Below are 21,638 nucleotides of genomic sequence, written 5' to 3' on the forward strand. Positions count from 1 at the left end.
AGAATGGGTCCTGGGCCCACCAGCCCTGCTTCTCAGGAACTGTGATCCTGCCCAAGTCGCCTCAGCTTCCTCATCTTCAAAATGGGAACCGTATCTGCCCATCCCCTTGTAGAGATGTGGGGCAGGTCAAAGGTTACGTGCATGACAGTGCTTTGTACACAGGAAAGGCCCGAGCAGGTGCAGGCAGCCTTGTTACTGTTGCTGCTTGGGTGACGGCCTGCACAGTCACCCCTCTGTGGGGTCAGGAAGCCTTCCTTCCTGGACCTGCGATGACGTGACCTGACACTCCCCGCAGCCACCCCAGACTCCTGGTCCGTGACATTGCTGCTGACTCCGTATTTCCTGGGGTAATGTTGAGAACAGCGCCTGTCTGGAACTGGAGTCTGGGGTTATCAGAATGGCTAGTTAGGTCTAGGATTAGTTCATCCCCCACCGACTTCCAACATTCTCCTGATGGGTGCTGTGTGTGTGCAGAGCGCAGCGGGCAGGCCTGAGGCAGGAGGGAGATGGCTGAGCTGTGCCTCCAAGAGAAAGAAAGAAGCAGTCCGGGAGAGGGCAGCTGTGGGCAGGCTTACCCCCTGTACATTTCCAAGAGGAAATGGATGGTGATTTGTTCCCCCTTGGGCCTCCTTGGCCTGTTCCCCACAGAGAAAGCCATGGAACACTTGTTTCAAAGATCCCAGGAAAAGGGGAAATGATAAAACCTACATCCTATCTTGTCGCCGGCCTAGAAGAGGACCCAGATGGGGACAGTAGATGGTGGCAGTGACAGGAATACTGGTGAAATCCTGGGGCCTACAGAGTCGAGGAACAGAGAGGGCTTGAGGAGGGGACCCAAGGTCAACCAGGGGCAGAGCTGTGGCGTTCCTTCCCCTTCTGTCCCGACTTTTCTCCACCAAGTAGCGCCCAGTTGCCTGTTTTTTTCTCCCCAGCTGCCCCTCCCTCAGGATGGGGCCCGATTTTCCCCTGCTGCCCACATCCTGCTCTTCCTGGCTTCCTTCTGGCTTACCTGCAGCTTCCTCTCCCAGGAAGGCCGGCTTCCTGTTCCCACCTGTGTTTGGTTTGGGTCTTTCCCCCGAGCTTTCTCTTCCTCCTCCTGTAGCCCCTTTGGCTATTTCCATCCGTTTCCCTCCCACAGAGCCTCTGCTGGAGTCACTGCTCCCCCATCCCCAGGCCAGACTTTGTGTTCCACTGCCAGTTCCTTTCCAAACTCAGGCCCCTTGGAGTATTACTTTTCCTAAAACGCAGCAGCTGTGCATTTTGCTGGCCTGCCCAGCTGTTCTTGTCCTCGGCCACAGAGGTCATGGCATTTGTGACAATAAGTAGGAAATGAGAATGAGAGGGTTGCCAGGTGCCTCTGGGCGGCCCTTTCAGCTGCCTGCATTCCTACTGGGAAACAACAATAGTAATAAAAATAATAAAGCTAACACTTATAAATACTTTCTGTGTTCACTTGTTTCCCAGATACTGTGCTAAATATTTTACATGTATTATTTAATCTTCGTAATAACCCGGTGAAGCAATTTGTATTATCATCCTCTCACAGTTCAGGGAAACTGAGGCTCAGAGAGGTTATGTAATTTATCTGACTTTATTGGCGAGTAAGTGGCAGAACAAGACTAGAACTCATGACGGTCTGACTCCCATGCCCATCTCCTAACTGTGGCCATGTACCTGCCCCCCACTAGAGGAGGAGAGTTGCCACGGGCCAGGCATCCCCGCAGCCTGCTTAAACTTTAAGTTCTCCTTTCCCTCAGTTGCCTGTTGCAACTGGTAACCAGCCCAGATAAGGAACCCTTGAGGGGTTGTTCTCAGAGCTGTGCTTTGTTTGTCTTTTCTTTGTACCCCAAACAACGAAAAGATCTTGGGATGGTAGAGGTCAGAGTGTTTCTCTTTGCTCTGTCCCAGTGTCACATTTTACAGCTGGGAAAATGTCCTCCTAGTCTTCAGAACTTAATTTGACATTCCCCTGGCAAAGGAGCTTCAGAACTGGAAGTAGTAGCCTCATCTCTTGACTTCCTATCTGATCCTCTTCCTGCTTAGATCATGTTGCCATTCTATCCTGAGAGCACTAGAAATATGCCCCAAGGTTGCCTCTTGCACACATTCTGTATTGACAGAACCATTCTACTGTTGGCCGTAGACCCTTTGCGTTTTATCCTTGTTTATGAGTTGTGATTGTCAATGAGAGAGAGAGAAAGAATCAAAATCTCTAGGGATTGGGGCATATAGGAAATTTGGAAAAGCATATTCAGTATCATAATTACATTTTAGGTTTGGAAAAATATATAGTTTTTAAAATGTAAACTAAAGGTGGAGTTTGACAAAAATTTTGCTTGATATTACAGTAATTCTCAAGTGGGATATGGCACAGTTTTGGGTGGGAGTGTGTATGTGAAGTCTGTGTTTATCAAAAGGGTGTGTGTGCTGAAAAAGGCTGGGAATCAGTCTTCCGACAGGAGACTAGTGTCCTGTCATCCTGTGTCCTGCGGCCATGCAGGTATTTACTGCAGATCTCTAGGGGTGGTGCGCTCTATGTGGGGGCATCCTGCTTGCCTTGCTCAGCGGAACCAAACCCTTTTGGGGCTTGGGGTGGCCTGCCCGATGGCTTTGCCACTCACTTCCTGGGGTATGCCAGATGGAGGTGACGTCTAGTGCAGAGGCCCAGTCCTGGAGAGTTCAAGGCTAACCTGAAGCATATACCTCCATAAAGCTCAGACGTGCGTTGAGTTTCCACATGCCAGGCCCCATGCCTGGCCCTAGGTATGCAGCTGAACAAAACAGATATGGCCCTGCCGTCATGGAACCCACAGAGTAGGGGGAAGCAGATTATGCTTAAATAATCAAAATGTAACACATGCTATGAAAGAGAGAAGAGGGTATTGGGGAGAGGATTATGGGGTAGGGGGAATGAATTATTTTGGGGTGGAGAACCAAGAAGACTTCCCTGAAAAAGATACCTGAGCTGACGCCTGAAGGCCGAGACTGAGGTAGCCATGTTTGTCTCCTGTGGCCCCACCCCTAGCCAGGGCTACTTGCTGGCCCATGTGACACCTTTAAGTGAATTAGAAAAAGATGCCTGCTCTGGGCAGAGACAGCCCTGCCAGGGACCATTGCTGGTGAGTGAACAGGAGCTAGGTTTCAACCTCCACTGGCCACTGGTCCTGGTGCGTGTGCTGGGCACAACCCAAGGGGGGAGTCCTTCCTCAACTGCATGAGTGAAAACCCCTGGACAGCAAAGAGCTTGATGCCTTCCAAGAAGGGAAAGAAGCCGTTGGAAGAAGCAAGTGGCCACCTGAGCTTTTCTCCCCCTGGTGAGGAGGTATTGTCCCTTTTGAGAAGGGAGAGGGAGGCCATGTCTGGAGTACTGTCTGGAGCTACTAGGCTGGCCAGCAGGTACTTGGAGTCTGGCTTCCATGGGGCTGTAGTTGATGAACGTCTGCTCTGACCTTCTTCCCATTGCAGATGTCCCTTCCGCCATGTCCTAGGAAGAGAGAAGGACCGTTAGGAAGGTGTTCTGGGGAAGCTGGGACAGAAACCGAGGCCCAGGGCCTGCCAGCTTCCGTTCAGCCTGCCCAAGACAAGTGCCCACCTTGTGTCAAGGTCTGTGCTAGTCTTGTTAATTTGGAATATCACGGACCTTTAACCTTTTTCTTTGTCTTCTCACCTGGGGGACACAACATTTCATTGCACAGGTAGGGATAATGGACTCAAATGCAAATAATGGCTGGTAAAGAGAGCGCTCTAGGTGGAGAGCTCAGCTTGCCTTGGGAAAGGTAGCAGGGCATGCTTGAGGAAGTGGCCTTTGAGTTCGGTTCTAGGTGCTTGGACGCACATGGACCGCTAATTTATGGAGTAGACTAAACTCTAGGCTCTTGGAGGGAGGGATCAGATCTTGTTGACCAGTGAATCTGCAGGGCTCAGCATGATGCCTGGCTCAACGTAGGTGCTCGGTACAATTTGGAGATTGAGTAGTCCCCTCCAGCATCTCTCCAGGAAGGCTGTCTGAATTCTAACCCAGGTTTTCTGTCCCCTTGACCAAGGCCATTGTGCCACAGCTGCCTAGTGACAGAGCAACTAAGGGATGTTTAGGGAACTTGAAATCATGTCTTGAGGAACTAGGACTGCTTAGCAAAACACAAGGCACAGGGAGATCAGGAAGGTGGTCTTTGAATCCTCAAAGAACTGTTGTCGTGGTGTTATTACCGTTTACTGAGCGCTTTCTATGTGCCAGGCACTGTGCTAGGGGCTTCCCATCCACGGTCTCGTGTAATCTACACAATCATCCAAACAGGAGGATATTATTATCTATATTTAGTAAAGGAGGGAACTGGGGCTTAAACGATCCACCCAAGATCATCCACTGGGATTTGGAATGGGTCTGTCCTACTCCCAGACTTGTAATTACTGAGAGATTTTAACCACCACCCAGTGCTGCCTAAAGATGTTGTCATGTGGTTTCAGAAGGTAGAACTGGCACTCATGGGTAGAAGTTCCAGGAAGGTAGTTTTCTGTTCCCCATAGGGCGATTTCTCTTCCTAAAGGAGAGCAGTCTGAAATTAGAATGGGCTGCCTTCTGAGAGGCCAGCTTCCACTGTGGGACCTCCCAGGACCTCCCAGCTCCAACAGGATCTGGTTCTGCAAAAGTTGGAGCTCTCCTGCCCTAGCCTGGTAGGGGCCTTTTCTGAATTGAGCTGTGCGGATCCTGCTCAGCCAGGCACGAGCAGCAGTACCAGACTTCCCGGGTCATCCCAGCCCGGGTCTCTCTGTTCTGTTCTCTTGTTCTCCCTAAAGCCCAGCTACAGGGCTGCATCCAGGTTTCCGCCAGCAGGAGCTAGGTAGCATGTGCCTGGCCCTTAGGAATAGGCCACACAACCGCTTGGCCAGGTCTCTGGACCCTGGCGTGGAGGGTGGCACTTGGGTGGGCTTCAGGGGAGGCAAACTGGGGTAGGCCCGCCTTTTCTGGGCTCCTTGGGGCTACAGGTGTTTGCACGGTTGCATTGATTGCCCTTTGACTTTTGCTTTGCCTCACAGACTTCCTGTGGCCATGTGGCTGGCTCCAGGGTGCAGAGGGGTGTGGTGTGGTTCTAGAGCCCTTGCCACAACGTCAAGTGAGTTGATGTAGGCGGGAGCCCTTTTGTAAACCGCGAAAGGCTGCAGGAGCAGGTGACAATTGATTGGAGTTGAGCCCTGCAAGACATAGATGAGGTCGCCTCTTCAACTCCAGAGCATTATGGCCAGAAATCAGAGTTGGAAAAGCCCTAAAGGTGATGCTGCCCAGCTACCCACCCAGTGTGGAGTTGCTACACTCAGCCCCCCTGCCAGGCAGTTGTCCTGGCTTTCCTTGAGCGACGCTAGCTTTTGATGGCTCTGAGGAGAAGGGCCTTCCTCGCATTGGCCCGGCCCTTTGCAGAGCATATTCCTGTGTGCTGCCTTGTTGCCCCTCACCGTGGCCTTGTGAGAGGGGATCTGCACTCAGTGAGCTTGAGTGAGCCTGGATGGGCCTGTTGTGTGTCTCCCACTCGCTGGTTGTGTATGAGCAGACCTGCTTCCTTTTGGTGAAGTTTTCCTATTTCTGTTCCTGGGATTCGAGTTGAGGGTGAGCATTGGTGACCTGTCTTACAGTGTGGTGAGGGTCAAAGAGAGAGCGTGGGCCTTGCCCAGGTTATCCCAAATGTTTGTCCAGGCAAGAAGCACAACCCTGGAGATGCTCAATGTTGTCCTTGGCTGCTCAGGCACATTCTCCCTCCTTCTTGACCTCCGGCATGTTTTATGGGCAAGATTCTGAAAGCCCTTTCCAAACAGCAAGGTCAAAGCTTTTGGCTTCCTTCCTCTTTAGAGTGTACCTGGTTGGTGGGGCGAGGGTGGGGAGGGACACGTAGGAGCCATATGGTGCCAGGAACAGGACATAGCAGCTGGGAGGAGGGATCTGGAGGGGGGCCAGGTTGTGACCGCTGGGTGCCTTGGAGAAGGTCCACCGCTGCAGGGGGCTGGGGCCACCCTGGTGACTCCCTCCTGTTTCTCCTTTAGAGGCCGTTCACCTCCTTGCGTCTTTCTTTTTCTGCTTTTCTCCTTTTTCTCTTCTTGTGAGGCACCCCTGAACTGTTCTGCCTTCCAGCTCTTTAACATCTTCTCCTCTGCCCACCTGGAGAGTCACAGATCTTAAGATTTAGCATCCTTGACACATCATATTTCTTTATAACATCTTTTCCTTCAGGGCTCTGCAGCCATACCTGCCACTTTAGAGCAACTCCTGTCTGCACCAGGAGCTTGAACATCAGAACCTCAGCCAGGCAATCTGGACGCCTGCCTGCTAGCCTGCCCAGAACATTTAATTGGCTCTTGCAGGTGACATCGTACTCCAGAGGGACTTTTCACGACAGCGCCTTAGTCCTGAAGGACAGGTCCAGTGGTAGGAATTGTATGTATCATGGCAGGCCAAGAAGGAGGACATTTGGGGGCAATAGAAGGAAATTAGAAATTTGTTGAGTACCTTCCATGTGCCAGGAACATACCGTAGTTTCTCCTTACAGCGGCCCTGTGAGGTGGCACCATCATCTGTTTTACAGATTTAAGAACTCAAGCTAGCTGATGGTCACAAGGCCAGTTGATGGGTGGGGTCAGAATGTGAATCCTCTTCTGCTTGGCTCCAGAGCCCACACTCCTTGCCCTGGTCTGCGCTGCCTCTCTACAGGGCCTCCGTCGTCTTCACTGTTTCCTCACCAGCGCCGATCCAGCACGTGGCATGAACTGTGGCGATGGTTCTAGAAGATGGGTTAGAGCTGTCAGGCGGGTACAGGGTAGAGCTGGAATGGTTGGGCAGATGATTACGGCTCCTGGGGCTGGGGCAAGGCAGTGGCTGTCCTCTGTCCTCGTAACTTCCAGTTGGGTGTGACTTGGGCACTGAAGCTCAGAGTATCCAGAAGTGGAATGACGGTGAGGTGGTACTGGGTGTGGCAAACAGTCCTGGCAGGACTGTTGGTCTCTGTGAGCTCCTGAAGCCGACAAAGACACAGCTTCCCTGGTTCCCAGTTCCGCCATGGGAGGTGGTGTCAGTGGTTCTGCCCCCACCTTCCACGCCACTGCCTCCCTGCTTCTCTTATTCTTCCGTTCCACCCCGTGACAGCCAGCAGGCTGAGTGTGAGGGACCCACAGAGGGGCTAGAATAAGTGTTTGTGTGCCTTTGGTTTTGCATCCCTGAACCTTTCTTTTTTTTTTTTTTTTTTTTGTGAGGAAGATCAACCCTGAGCTAACATCCATGCCAATCCTCCTCTTTTTGCTGAGGAAAACTGGTCCTGGGCTAACATCTGTGCCCATCTTCCTCCACTTTATGTGGGACGCCACCACACCATGGCTTGACAAGCAGTGCATCGGTGTGCGCCCGGGATCCGAATCTGGGCCGCCAGCAGCGGAGCGCGCACACTTAACTGCTGCGCCACGGGGCCGGCCCTCCTGAACCTTTCTTACCAGTGGGAGTCAGGTGTTTAAGCTTTCGGGGACCAGGTTTGTCTTCCTGGTCCCTGTCACTGGCTTGGATGCTGCCTTTCCCTCTCGCCACAGTGCTCATCCACCCCTGTTGGTGCCTCCCTGCGAGTTCCTCATGGAGTTTTTTTTTTTTTTTTTTTATAATTTTATTTATTTATTTTTCCCCCCAAAGCCCCAGTAGATAGTTGTATGTCATAGCTGCACATCGTTCTAGTTGCTGTATGTGGGACGTGGCCTCAGCGTGGCCGGAGAAGCGGTGCGTCGGTGTGCGCCCGGGATCCGAACCTGGGCCGCCAGCAGCGGAGCGCACGCACTTAACCACTAAGCCACAGGGCCGGCCCCCTCATGGAGTTTTTGCCCTGACTTGTCCACCCCTTCATCTCGCTTCCTCTCTTGACTCTCCTAGGTCTTAGTGTGTTGCCTGGGGGTCAGGACTCACCCCTCCCCATAGGTACTGAAAAAGCTATTTGAGGACCGTGAAGACTTACGTCCTGCTGGTGCTCAGCTCCCCTGTGACGGCGAGTGCCTACATTCATGTGAAGCTGTACTGCTGTGTAAAGGGGCTTAACAACACCGTGGCTTAAAGAATGAGAAGTGTATTTTTCTGTTACTTAATGGCCCTGATGTCCCTGAGGTGAACAGATCACGTGAGGGGGGAGCGCTGCTGCTCGTGGTTGTTCTGGGCTCCAGGTCCTTTGGAGTTGTTACTCCATCACAGGACATCGTTGTCCACGTGGTTGAAGTGGGTTTGCCTCCAGGCTTGGGCTCTGGCCGGTGGAAGGGAGAAGAGAAGGTGGAGGAGGTATGCCCACTGTCCTTGGGCCCAGGTCCTCTATGGCTCACGTTCCATTGGCAAGAACGTAATCACGTGGCCAGGCTGAGAAGACTGTTTCCCTGCCAGTCATTTGCCCGCTCTCTTTGATAACTTGCACACATACCTCCCTCCTTGGTAAACATCTGTGCACCAGACTGAATGCTACGCAAACTAAGAGAACCAGAAGCTGAGTAAGGCAATTCCTGCCTTTTAGCAGCTCATTGTAGCCTGGAGAGGGCAAGTGTGGAGACCAGATAGTCTGTAAGTGCCAACGTAGAGCTTGTCTTGTTCTTGTGTCCAAGGCACTGCAGCTCTAGAGCTAAAAGACCACCAAGGCCTCGATGTGCTTGCAGTCATGTGAACTGGAGATGGCAGTGAAGTGCTGGGAGCAGGTCTGGCTTGGGGAATTAGGAGGGCTTCACAGAAGAGGTGATGTTCGAGCTGGACACAGAAGGGTTCAGTTTCCACAGGTGGAGGAGGAGGACATTCAGGAGAGATGACCAACAGCAAAGGCATGGAGACTTGGAAGTCCATGGAGGGTTGGTGGCTCAGGTGTGATCTGAGCATAGTGGGAAGGAGGGAGGGAGATGTCTGCGTGGCTCACCCCTCGCTCCATTCTGGCCTCTGCACCTATCTCCTTGTACCTGCCTTCCCTTCTCTTTCTAAAATTATGCCCCCTCTCATCATTGTATTTTACTGCTTTATTTTTGGCATAACGCATACAAATACCTGGCACAGCTCTATTGACTTGGGCATTGTCTATCTCTCCCACTGGAGTGTAAGCTCCATGAGAGCAAGGACTTTGCTTTGTACAGTACCTGGCAAATAGTGGGCACTCAGATATTTGTTGAATGAATAGAAATGTGTACTGAAGATCGTATTTTTGGAAAACTTCGATTTCTATGCCAAAGAGTTTAGATTTTATTTTGTAGGTAGTAGGGAGCCATGGAAAGTTTTTGGGCAGGGGAGGGACATTCACAGTTAAGAATGTTACAGCAGCAGGAAGATGGGCTAGAACAGGGAGAGAGTGCCCCTTCCCCGGCCCCAGCCCAGCTCTGTGGCAACACACCCTTCATACCTTTGTGCAGTCTGGAAACCTATTCCTGGGCACGGTCATTTTGTTGGGGCCGAGCAGAGGATTCAGTTTCTGGCAGGTCTTCATCCCTAGAATGGGGAGGATGTGAGCTGACCTCTGCCTTTCTTTATGGGGGCCAGAGAGGGGCTAACAAGCACTCTTGTGCACTGCTGGTGGAAGTGAAAATTGATACAGTTTCTCTGGAAAGCAATTTGGCAAAAGGTGCTGAGAACCTTAAAAATATCCCTACCTTTGACCTAGAAATTCCACAACCAGGGCTTTATCATAGGGAAATAAGCCAAAGCGTGTGCAAAGCTTTATGTATGAAGACTTTCATCCCAGTGTGAAAAGTTAGAAATAATCTACGTGTGTGACTCTAAGTACCTCTCAGATCTGGCCCCACTAAAACTCTGCCTGCCATGTAACAGATGCTCAATAAAATCTGAGTCCAGGCCCTTATTTTCTCTCCTGTGCTAATGCAGCAGCCTCCTAACTGGTCTTCCTGCCTCCAGTGTAGGCCCCTTAAATCCACCCTATACACAGATTCCAGAGTGAGCTGTCAAAAATGCATGTCCTGAGGCCAGCCTGTTGGCCTAGTGGTTAGGTTTAATGTGCTCCGCTTTGGCGGCCTGGGTTTGGTTCCTGGGCGCGGACCTACACCATTCATCAGCAGCCATGCTGTGGCGGTGACCCACATACAAACTAGAGGAAGATTGGCACAGATGTTAGCTCAGGGTGAATCTTCCTCAGCAAAGGAAAAAAAAAAAACAGAAAATGCATGTCCTTCTGCTTCATCTCTTCAGGGTTTCTCTCATCCCTAAGGGGTAATGTCCACACTGTTTCACCTTCCTAACGGTCCTCCATGACCTGTCCCTGCCTCCTCGTTTTTTCGTTTCTGGCCTCCTCCTGCCCTGCACGATACACTCGGCAGCACTGCTTGTGGTTCCTCAAACTCCTCTCCCCTCCGAGCCCTTGCTCACATAGTTTCCTCTGCCTGGCCACCCCTGCTCATCCCTTAGACTCAGAGCCAGCTTCAGGCCCTTCCTTCCACTGGCCACGTGAGACCCCATCTCCGTGTTCCCGTGACTCTGTATAGATTGCAGTCCTTGCGTTTGTACCTCGGTTTCTATTATCTCCTTACATGTCTGCCTCCCTTACCAGCTCTGACCTTGAGAGCCTGTCTTATTGACTTGTGTCCCTGTTCCCAGCACGGGGCCTGGTATAGAGGAGAAGCTCATTACATGTTTCTTGAAAAAATGAATGGATGAATGGAGAGTGATGCAAGCTTTCTGTTTTGAAGAAATACATCCTGTACAGTATCCAGCACATAGTTCTCAGTGAATATGTATTGAGTGATTCTATGTGAAACAAAAACAACGGGATTTTTTAAAGTGTCTTATTTATTCTGGATTTCCTTTATTTCCTGAGTCGATCTCCAGGAGTGGAACCTGGGCATTATGGAGCTTCCACAGGTGAATCTGATGAGCAGCAAGGGTCACGAATCACTAGTCTGGAAGCTGGCCTCAGATTAACATACCTACAGGATCCAGGACATACGAAGGGCGGCGTTTCGATTGTACACGCCATGTGATCCCAGCAATATGCACTGAGAACTGAAAGAAAATCCCTCACCGTGTTGTTGCTGGTTCTTGCTGAGTGATAGGCTTAGGGTGACTTAAGTCTTTTTCTTTTTATGTTTCTATTATATACGTTTTCTCCCTTTAGCATGTCACCTTTTAAACACCATTAAAAAAAAAGAAAAGAAGGTCAGTTGGCCAAGGGAGTCCTGACTGTGCTCAGCACTGCAGGTCCTGAGGCCAGCCTCTGGGCTGCAGCCTTCAGCCGGCTCCTGGGGCTGATTCCAGCATTGGATCTAGAAGCTGACCCTTTGACCCTCTCTGAGCACCAGCATCCTGGTGTTCCAAGAAACGGCCCGGTGACCAGGGTCCTTGGAAACTGCTGTAGACAATTCCTAGGCCCAGAATAGGCTGCCTTGTGGTTTCCAGGTCCCCAGGTGAGGAATGTTGATGAGATTTTGGTAAGAATTTGCCACCATAGGTAGACTCCAAATGGGTCCAAAACAGAAAACCTGAGCTGGGGTAGGGCCACGGCCAGCAGAGGCCTTGTGATCCTGGGGGCTGGGTAGTCAGCCAACTAGCAGGCATGATGAGGGAAGGGGCACCCAGTGGGACACTGAGGGTTAGAAAAGTGAGACAGTTGGGGAGCAGGTGGCAGGGGACTGACTGGGTTGGGGAAAGTAGCACCCTGAACCAAGGTCTCTCGGTTTGTGATCTCTTGGCTCTAGAGGAAGCGAGCAGCGGGAGTCGTCCACAGGAGGATATGTGTTTGCTTGTTTGTTGTTTAATGCCATCTTCCTCCCAAAAGCCTTCACGAGTCTTTTTCCCTTTACGTTGCCGTCAAGGTGAGCTCTTTCTCTCCTTTAAAGCCCCAGTGATCCTTGTTCAAGCCTCTTTGGCCTTCCTCACTTTCTGATTTTGTATTCTTGTTTCTGGGCATGTCTTGGGCCCTCCCAAAGGCAGGACTGAGTCTCATGCATCTTTGTGGTCCACATGGGCCATGGTCACGTCCAGGGAATGTGGCAGTGTGCTCCACATCGGCTTGCCTAGCAGGAAAGGTCAAGGCCAGTGCTGGAGCGGGGAGAGTTCTGCTCCTAGCCTTGTGGCTGGCTCCTGCCTGGTGCTTCCTTGGGTCGCCACGGTAACGAGATGCTCTCTCGCAAGCAAATAGCATCCCCCAAGCAGGGCTGCCAGCCTCAGCAGTTCTTGACCTCCAACTGAGTTGAAACCGAGAGGATGCCTTTTCCAGCAGCCGGCAGCCAAGCCTACAGGGCTCCCTCCCTGTCCCTTTGGTGGCTGTGCTGAAAACAGATACCTCCTGCTGCCCAGGGTTTGCCGCCTCCGCCTCCCCACCCCACTGCCAGAGCCGGTCTGTGTGGATCCATGGTGGGGAGGAGGCTTGGGGCAAAACAGGTGGTCTCCTCCTAGCGCACAACTACCACATGCATGCTGTCTGCAAGGGAGCCTTCCCAGGGCCTTGCTTTGTCCTGGGCGGAGCCTGCCTTTCTCTTGTGCCCTGGGGACTGGGTGGGGGGGCAGGTACGGTGGCTGAGGTGCTGCTCTTGCCTGGCCTCAGGCTGGTGGAGCACACCTGAGAGAAGGAGGCCTGACCTGTCTGCGCTGCCTCCTGGCAGTCCCCTCCCCCCGAGTCTGACTCAGCTCTTGCTTGACACAGATCTTAAGCTATCATCAGACTGGTCTCAGGGAGGGCAGGTAATGTGGCCACAGCCCAGCTGCCCCCGCTGGGCCCCCAGCGGACCAGGCCCTGCAGCCTTCTGCTCTAGGAAACCCTGCAGGCAGGGCCAGCTGCAGCCTTTCCTCGCCACCCAGCTGTCTGCCTTCCCCTGAGACAAAGGCCTAAGGATGGCTCCACGGGAGGTCAGCTGTTTTCTGCCTTTTGGCAGGTCCTCTCCATTGTCCTCTTTCCCATTCTCACCCTCACCTCTTCCCAGGAGACATGAGCTCTCACCACCCCATATGATCCTCTCTCTGCTTCCTTCTCTGTCTTTACTGAGTGCCTGTTGTGTGCCAGGCACTGGCCTGAGCCCTGGGACTCCTGAGATGGGTGAGGCTGAGTCCTGTTCTTATAGCTTGTTTGCGGTGTAACTCATGCAGAGTTGCTCAAGTGGGAGCTCTACTGGGTCCAGGACAACTAGAACGTCTTTCCTCAGAGGTGCCTTGTGGGTAGAAGACACCCAAAGGCCTGGCTGAGCTGTTTCTGCCTTGTCACGACAAGGATCTTTTGTTGCCTTTCCCCTTAAGGCTCATAAAGTTTTCTCCCAAACTGCATTTAAACAACAGCTTAAGGAACACACACATGCGCACACACACGCACACAGTCCTTATTTTTGTAAAAGGTCAATACGTATACAAATATATATCCTAGAAAGTAAAAGGCCCGTCACCACACCCCTGGTGGAAAGACTGGTGTGTATTCCCCCAGATTTTTTTCCTCGAAGATGCTAACACTGTCTTTATAAACTTGGGCTCATTTGGAGCTGCCTGTTTTTTTGGGAAGCACACAGCCTCCAAGCGCCCCCATCTGACCCCTGGCAGTTACCCCAGCCCTAGACCTCTGCCCAGAACAGAAATAGTGTCAAGCTCGCATTCTTCCTTGCCCTCCCACCCCCTAAGTTGCCCAAGTCAGCATCTAAAGCCATGTGTTGAAAACCTTTGGCCAGGATTTCGGCTGCCCTCACCCCCAGCCTTGAGCCCCAGCCTCCTCTTCCCTTGAAGAGGAGGACTGTCTGGGCAGTGGGGAATTCTCACCTGGATTTAGAGATTGGGGACCTCTGGATTTTTCACCTGTTCTTCCTCCTCCTGCCTATATCTCTCACCTCCTCTGTTCCTGCCCCATCTCCTGGCCTTGAGAAACTGAGTCACAGAGACATAACCTCCCAGGTTGACCACAACATCTTTTCTGGGCTGGCATTCTCTTAGCTCAGTGTGAACCACTAGTTTCCATATGCTGATCAGAAGCTTTAATTGACAGATATGCCATAGCATTTCCATTCAAAAAATTATAATCTAAACACATTTGGAGAGAAATTCTTTTGATACCTGGAGGGAAGGTAATAAAAGGTCTTTGTCATGACAGGGTTAGGAGTTGCCCTTCGGGCTTCCAATGGTGGCACAGATGTTTAGAACCAGAGCCCATCAGCCAGGGGTGGAGGAAACTAAAAAAGAAGAAAGTGGGGCAGTCCTGTGGGTGCCACGGTTAGATCTGATTTAGAAATGAACCCTGCTCACCACACTGCATTCAAATATTTATGCAGTCCTGACTTTGTCAACGAAGAGTGAGGACCAGTGTTTAGTAGGAGGCCAGTGGGCCAGGGAGCACGGCACCCAGCAAGCCTTGCGGGGTCTGAGCAGACTCATCGGTCTATCTCAGCCTCACTCCAGGCCTTGGCTGCTTCTGTACCTTCCACCTGGAACACCACCTTCTCCCTCACCCTCCTTCAAGGCCCAGCGCACGGTGTTATACCTCCTCCCTGAAGCCTCACAGATGTGCTTCTTCCCGCCTTTGCTTGCCCACAGCCTTCTGAATTTCTTTTATGCCACTTCCTGCTTGTCTGGTGGTGTAGTCATTGATTCATTGATTCATTGATTCATTCATTCCTTCACCTACTGCTGAGGACCTATTCTGTGTAAGGTGCCAGATGCCATTGTGAAGGAGAGACCAGGGCCCTGCCTTGAGTGGCTGACATTCTAATGGGGAGACAGGCAGAAAAATGAGTGAACAAACCGTGGGGTTTGTTTGAGACGAACAATTGGGACAGACACTACTTGGAAGAAAAGGGGTGCGATGGGGAATGGGGGAGCCCACTTTAGTTAGCTCAGTGAGGAAGGCCTGAGGAGATCCTCTTTAAACCTTGAGACACACTTAGCGTAATTAAAACCTCATCCTTATTTTCTCAGGCCCCTTGAGTGTCTGGAGGATCTCGAACACAGTGGGTGCTCAGGAACTGTGGTGACATGAATCTGGGCTGTGACCCCTTTGTCTGGGCCTCAGCCCCCTGGGAGCCAGTAATCATGGCCCTCTCCCACCTTGGGGCTCCCTGGCCCCACCTCCGGCTGTCATTTGACTGTGAAGAATTGGGTTACCTTGGGGCTGGGGTGGCAGGGTCCTGTGAACTTGGGTGTGGGCCAGCAGGGCTGCTCCCAGGCCAAGCCCATCAACATCAGGGGCAGGACAGAGAAAGACATAGAACAGGGGCTGATGACCTCCAGACAGCCTGGAGACTCACCATGTGACTGGCCCTCTTGCATCTGGATCCTCCATCAGGCTGCTTCACCTCTCCTGTCATCACTATTATCCCAGAGGGAAACTGAGGCCCAGAGCTTGGAAGCTGCCTCTTCCTTTAGCAGCAACAGAGGCCAAAGTGGGGCAGATCACTGTGTGGAGGGAGGGGAAGTGGGAAATCTGAAATGCAGGGATGAGGGTGTGGCTCGCCCCCTGCCTAGTGTCCCAGCCAGCTAGAGCCTGCTTATTTCCAGAGTCCTGCAGGGTCAAAGCTGGAAGCAGCATAGAGATGATCTAGCCCGGCTCCAGCCTAACCCTTTGGCAGATGCATGCACGAGGCCTGGTTGTTCAGAGTGTGGACTGCCAATATACTTTCCACATATCTCTGCTTTGGGATGGGGCAGTTTGCCTGCGTGTGTGGGGGTATTTGCTTTGAATAAAATTTGCATGTATCATTTATTTATTATGCATTTGTTTATTTGTTTTAATGTGCCACAGGGTAGCACATTACAAGCGTTTCCTATATTATGCATTCAAGTCTTTTCAAAATAGTGAGCGTGAACATAATGTGTCACAAACCCAGAAGGATCATCGTGCATCATTTGTGTGATTCAGCCCCCGGCCCAGACGATGACCTGAGCTCGTCTGGTCAGGGACTTGTCCATGCTCATCCGGGTGTCCCCAGTGCCTGGCTCTGGTAGATGACTCTCTGAGAGACTGAGCAGTTTCCACTTGATCAGGGTCTCTGTGGGTGTTTGAGAGTCTCTCTCCTCTGGGTCTTGCAGCATTTTTTTGCACAGAATTTCATAGCTCTTCTGTGTGTGTGTGCATTATTGCACGTGTGGTTTGCCTTGCGGTTTTGTGCAGGAGTCGTGAGTTTTTGGAGGCAAGGATCTTGCATTAGCTGTCTTTGTGCCCCTCACGAGCCCCACGCAGGTCTTTCCACAGGAAGGATTTGAGTTGAGTCTTAGAGTTAGAAGGGACCCTGGAATTCCTTAGTCCAACTGCCTCATTTTACAAATGGGGGCCCAGATGAGGGGCCACAGGGAGATGACGTGCCCCAGGTCCCAGGGGCTGGACCCAGGCAGTCCTGGGGCTGAGGTGTACAATCTTTGTAGCTGAGTTGGGAGCTGCCCTGGAGGTGAAGGGCATCTGTCCCTGAGAGGCCCAGGTGGGCAGTGTGGGTGAGAGCCTGGGGTTTCAGGGAGGTGTCAGGAGGGGTGGGCATGTGTGTGTGTTGCCCCTTCCCCAACCACAACAGATCCACTTCACCTACCTCACATGGTAAGCGGACCTCTCGCAGAACCATTCACTATTTTCTTTGAAACAAGGATTTTGCTGCTTAGAAAAGAGGTCGCCTGGAGCTGGCTGAGGAGACCTTCTCCTTATTTGGTTTGGGGGCCTGCCCCTGTGGCCTGGCTGGAGGGTGGGGATGTTGCTGTGTGGGAGAACTGGGGGACCTGGCCTCTCCTTGCCGTCCATACAGACTCAGGGCCAACTCCTAGAGGCTGCTGAGCCCCTGTAAACTCCCTGCCCTCCAGAGCCAGCTCCTCCTCAGGCGTTGCCAAAACAAACAGCTCTGAATGAGGTGCCTGGGCGGTCCCAAGGCCCTTCCACACAACCACCCCCAGCAGCACCCTGGAGAGCCACGCACAGCCAGCACCTTTGGCCATTTCCGCCGCCTCCTCTTCTCCTGAGGAGCTGGTGCCTCCCATCTGGAAACTTCTCTGAGGAAGGGGGAGGGACTTGGAACTTCCAGGGTTGGGATCACTGCTTCTCGCTCCAGCAGTCTGGATCCTGTTACCCTTCTGTAGTGGAGTGAAAAGTCCTTGCTTTTTTTTTTTTTAATTTGTTTTTTTTTTTACTTTATATTTCAAAGAAACTTCAAATAACTCAGCTAGGCTTGTACATAGAATAGGACTCAGTAATAAATTCTTGTGGATGGAAATGAAAGAGATTCGTTCATCGATTCGTCTTAGAAATGCTTCCTGAGCATCCGCTAGACTAGCCTCCATGTACTTCGCCCTTATGACCTACCAGGCTCTTGACACTCAGGAGAGGCAGTATCTTACAGGGATTTCAGAACCAGCCTGCCACCTAGCCATGTGACCTTTGGATTAGGTGATTTAATACATATAAAGGGCTTAGAACAGTGTCTGGCGTATGATACGAACTTAATAAATGTTAGTCATGGTCGTTAATGTCATGATTAATACCGTAGTTCTCATCGTAACCCTGTAAGGTAGTGGCTGTTATCATCCGCATTTTCCAGATAAGGAAACTGAGGTTCTCGGAGGTTAAATAGCATGCCCAAGTCATGCAAGTAGGTGGCAGAGCCAGGGTTCCATCTCAGGTCTGGAATCTGAGGCTTTTGGCAGCCTGACTGTACTGCTTATCAGGCTCCAGGCTAGGGGCTGGGCATTCAGATGACAACACTAACGAGACCAGGTGCTGCCTTGAGGACTTCACAGCCTGGTGTGGAGGCCAACACAGACACAGGCATCAGCGAGTGAATTTCCGGAGGCACCGTGTGGGTCAGAGTCAAGCCAGGCTGGGTGGAGGCAGGGCAAGACTGGCAGCAGTGCAATGCCATACTGCATGCAAGACTGGTCGGTAGTGTCACCAGCCAGGCCTTACCTCCTGGGCTGGAGGCAGAGCTGGTTCTGTGCTTGTCAACTGTGTTTGTGGGGGGGAGGGAGTCTCCTCCTCCCCTACCCCCCAGCCCTAGCCAGGGGGTTCTTCTCGCTGTCCTGGGGAGGTGGCATATAGGATAGGGTCTGGGACCAGCACTGGGCTGGAGTGAGAGGATCTGAAACCACTCAACTGGATTTCTGCCACTGCCCCAGGGTCTCTGAACCTCAATGTCCTCATCTGTAACATGGGAGTAATACTTGCCATACAGGGTTGTTGTAAGGATTAAGTGAAATGACCTTAAAAAAAAAAATCTCTTTATAATCCTAAATCTAGTACTTACACGACTAGTAATAATCACTACCATTTTTGAGATCCTACGTTGTGCCTCTCACAGTACTAGGAGATTACGTACAGTGTCTTGTTTAATTCTCACAATGGTCATGCAAGATGGGTATTATTGCCCCCATTTTATGGGTATGGAAACGGAGGTCCAGAGACTTGGCTGCCTGGGGTCACACCTGTGAGCGGGTGGGGTTGAGCGTCAGCCCCAGGTCCTCTCTGATTCCAAAGCTACCTCTCTATGCTCCAAACCTCCTGAGTTCTATCCCCGTCCCAGCACTACCCCTGACTAGTAAGTTAACGAACCAGCCACAGGAGGGTGTGGCTGCCCCGGGGCCAAGCGAGCAAGGCGCTCCTGCCAGGCCAGCCACCCAGGCCTGGCAGCTGGTGTTGGGCAGGGATGGAGGGATGGGTTCTACCTGCCCACGGCCCCCGGTTGTAGTGGGAGCAGCAGGCTCCTCTCCCTGCTCGTCTGGCAAGTAAGTTTTGTCGGCCTATGAGTCACACAGCACTGATGAGTCAGGTTTTTCCCTTCTTCTTGCCCAGAGCAGCTGGGGAGCGGGTGGGGGTTTTCTTAGGAAATAGGGCCTCCCTCCCTCTGCTTTCCCACCGGCCCCCTTGCCTTGGAGCTGCGCATTTTCTCTGCAGAGGTCTGTGGCTCTGCCCTAGAGAAAGAGTCCTTCGTGTCCCTTTAGAGAGGGTATCTGGATGCTGGCCACAGGAGAGATCAGGCCTCCAAGAGGGGAGGGGCCCTCCTTGTCAGTAAGGAGAGCGAGGAGGCTAGTTCAGGGCTGTCTGACTCCGAGCCCCTGCTCTTGGCCTCTGGTTTTGGCTGACCCTCTCCTTTTTGCACAGAGGGCCTCAGCTCGCTATCCTCTGGACAGTGCAGCCAGGTTTCCCCAGGCACAGGGTCCCCTGGGCTATCTGCTTCTTGCCTTATGACCAGTCTGGCTTCGAGCCTTGAAAGAACTGTCCAGATGGTCAGCCTCAGGCAGGCCTGGGGTTCTCCCTGAGCAGCCCCCTGCCAGGCCCTCTCAGAAGCCTAATTAAACACAGTCCAAGCAGCCAGCCAGGCTGGGCAGCCTAGTTCCAGATCAGTGCTGCTCAGCCCTGGCCACATCCTAGAATCACCTGGAGAGCTTTTAAACCCCTCTGATGCTCAGGCCATACCCCAGAGCAATTAAATCAGAATCCCTGGGAGTGGACCCCAGGCAACAGTGTTTTTGATACGCGCCTCGCTGTCTTGTCTCTCGAGAGCCTGCCCTCCAGGCATTGACAGTCAAGTTACAGGGACAGCACAACACACAGGGAACACGCACGCAAGGCAGCGTGTGACTCAGGGCTGGTGTGGGATGCTCACACCCTGCAGGGTCTGGGGAGAGGTTCGTGTGGGAAGAGGGCTTCCATCCTACATCCTGATGGATGGAGGTCAGGACCAGACAATGCTTGGGAAGGGAACCAGGGAGGACACTGGCCTGACAGGGCTGGTGATTCACGGCTGTAGAGGAGGAAAGGGAAAGCATGAGTCAGACACATCTGCCTGCAAGGTCTGAGCCTGGCTTTGGAGGAGAATGAACTTGCTCAAACCAGGCATTCTCTGTTGATCCACAAACCGAATGTTGTGGGTCCTGAGCTGTGCCACGTGAGGAAGTGAGTGAGCCTTAAAAAAGATGGGATTCTAAGGGCCAGCCTGGTGGCGTAGTGGTTAAGTGTGCACGCTCCGCTTCAACGGCCGGGGGTTCACAGGTTCGGATCCCGGGCACAGACCTGTGCACCGCTTATCAAGCCATGCTGTGGTGGCGTCCCATATAAAGTAGAGGAAGATGGGCACGGGTGTTGGCCCAGGGCCAATCTTCCTCAGCAAAAAAAAAAGAGAATTGGTAATGATGTTAGCTCAGGGCTAATCTTCCTCAAAAAAAAAGAGGTTCCGTATCTCAGAGATGTCAGGCATCTGTGTGCACTTCGCACTTGACCAAGGCTCTTCTCACAGAAGCTCCCTGGAGCATTTCAGCGTGTCTGTAAGGTGCAAAGAAGAGTGGCTTTCGCATTTGGCAGGTGTGCTTGGAGAGGTTAAGTGCCGTGCAGTGGGTCACACTGCATGAGTCACAACAGAAATGGACCGAGGTCTTCTGACTCCAAGTTCACCCCAGTTAAGACACAGACCTGAAAGACAAAGACAGTAACTTAGGGCCAGTTGCTGGGGTGTGGACTGTAAATGAAGAGTAGGCTTGAAAGAATGTAGAGCCACAACCAGGGGAGGGATTCCGGGGTCTTTTCCTTTTTTTTTTTTTTGTGTGTGTGTGTGAGGGAGATCAGCCCTGAGCTAACATCCATGCTAATCCTCCTCTTTTTGCTGAGGAAGACTGGCTCTGAGCTAACATCTATTGCCAATCCTCCTCCTTTTTTTCCCCCCAAAGCCCCAGTAGATAGTTATATGTCATAGTTGCACTTCCTTCTAGTTGCTGTATGTGGGACGTGGCCTCAGCATGGCCGGAGAAGTGGTGCGTTGGTGCAGGCCCGGGATCCGAACCTGGGCCGCCAGTAACAGAGTGTGCGCACTTAACTGCTAAGCCATGGGGCTCACCCCCGGGGTCTTTTCTAGCTCCAGCCCCAACAGTTCTGGGCAAACTTGCTGTCATGTTTGCTGTGGAGACAGATGGGTCGGTGCTCAGATCAAGGAACCAAGAGCCCAGTGGGGCTTGGTGCTGGGCAGACCTCACCTGGGCTGTTAGGTTACTTGGGAGGAGGGGCAACGGGATGGTAAGGAATCTGGAGAAAGAATAGAAGAGAATAGGGGTCTTCAGTCTGGAGAAGAGCAAAATGTCAACCCTGTGAAAGAGGCTGTGACTTGTTCTGTGTTATTCCAGAGGGCAGAGCCAATGGATCCCAGGTCAAAATAATAATGTTAATAATAACAGTGGGAAAAACTATTTCGATGGCAGTAATAAGTGCCTACTCTGTAGCAAGTATGGTGCTGGTGTGTATGTGTGTTTCTTCAGACTGAGAAATCAAGAGCCTGGAGGGGCTTGATGCTAGGGAGACTGCACCTGGGGTGTTAGGTGAGTTGATTTATTATATATAGCCTTCTTGATTCTATTAGTTAATTTAATATATGTATATAGCTTCAGTCCGCTCAACCTCCCTAAGAAGTGGGCTGTTACTACTTTCCGTTTCTCAGAAGAGGAGACTAGAAGGCTTAAGGCTTTACCCAAGGTCACTTAGCCAATTTATAATGGAGCTGATGTTCAAACCCAGGTCTGTCTGACTCCAAAATCTGGGCCTTCAGCCTGTATGTTGCTCTGTTCTACTACATAGTTAGCGCTCGGTGAAGGGTGACTGTAAGACTATTAACTTTCTAACCGTTTGATCCACCCAATGAGGAGGGCCCACAGAAGCTGAATGGCTTCCAGCAGGAATGTCGTACGGAGTGGGAGGTTGGTCTTCATCACTAAGACCCAACCGGCCATGCGG

General features: G+C 51.9%; 1 protein-coding gene across 1 annotated transcript in view; it reads left to right on the plus strand.

Moving 5' to 3' along the window:
* UBTD1 (ubiquitin domain containing 1) overlaps positions 1-21,638 on the plus strand; it is a 51,780-nt gene that overhangs the window by 17,029 nt on the left and 13,113 nt on the right. The window lies entirely within an intron of this gene.

The sequence above is a fragment of the Diceros bicornis genome, chromosome 6, assembly GCF_020826845.1.
Source record: "Diceros bicornis minor isolate mBicDic1 chromosome 6, mDicBic1.mat.cur, whole genome shotgun sequence".
NCBI classification, from domain to species: Eukaryota; Metazoa; Chordata; class Mammalia; order Perissodactyla; family Rhinocerotidae; genus Diceros; species Diceros bicornis.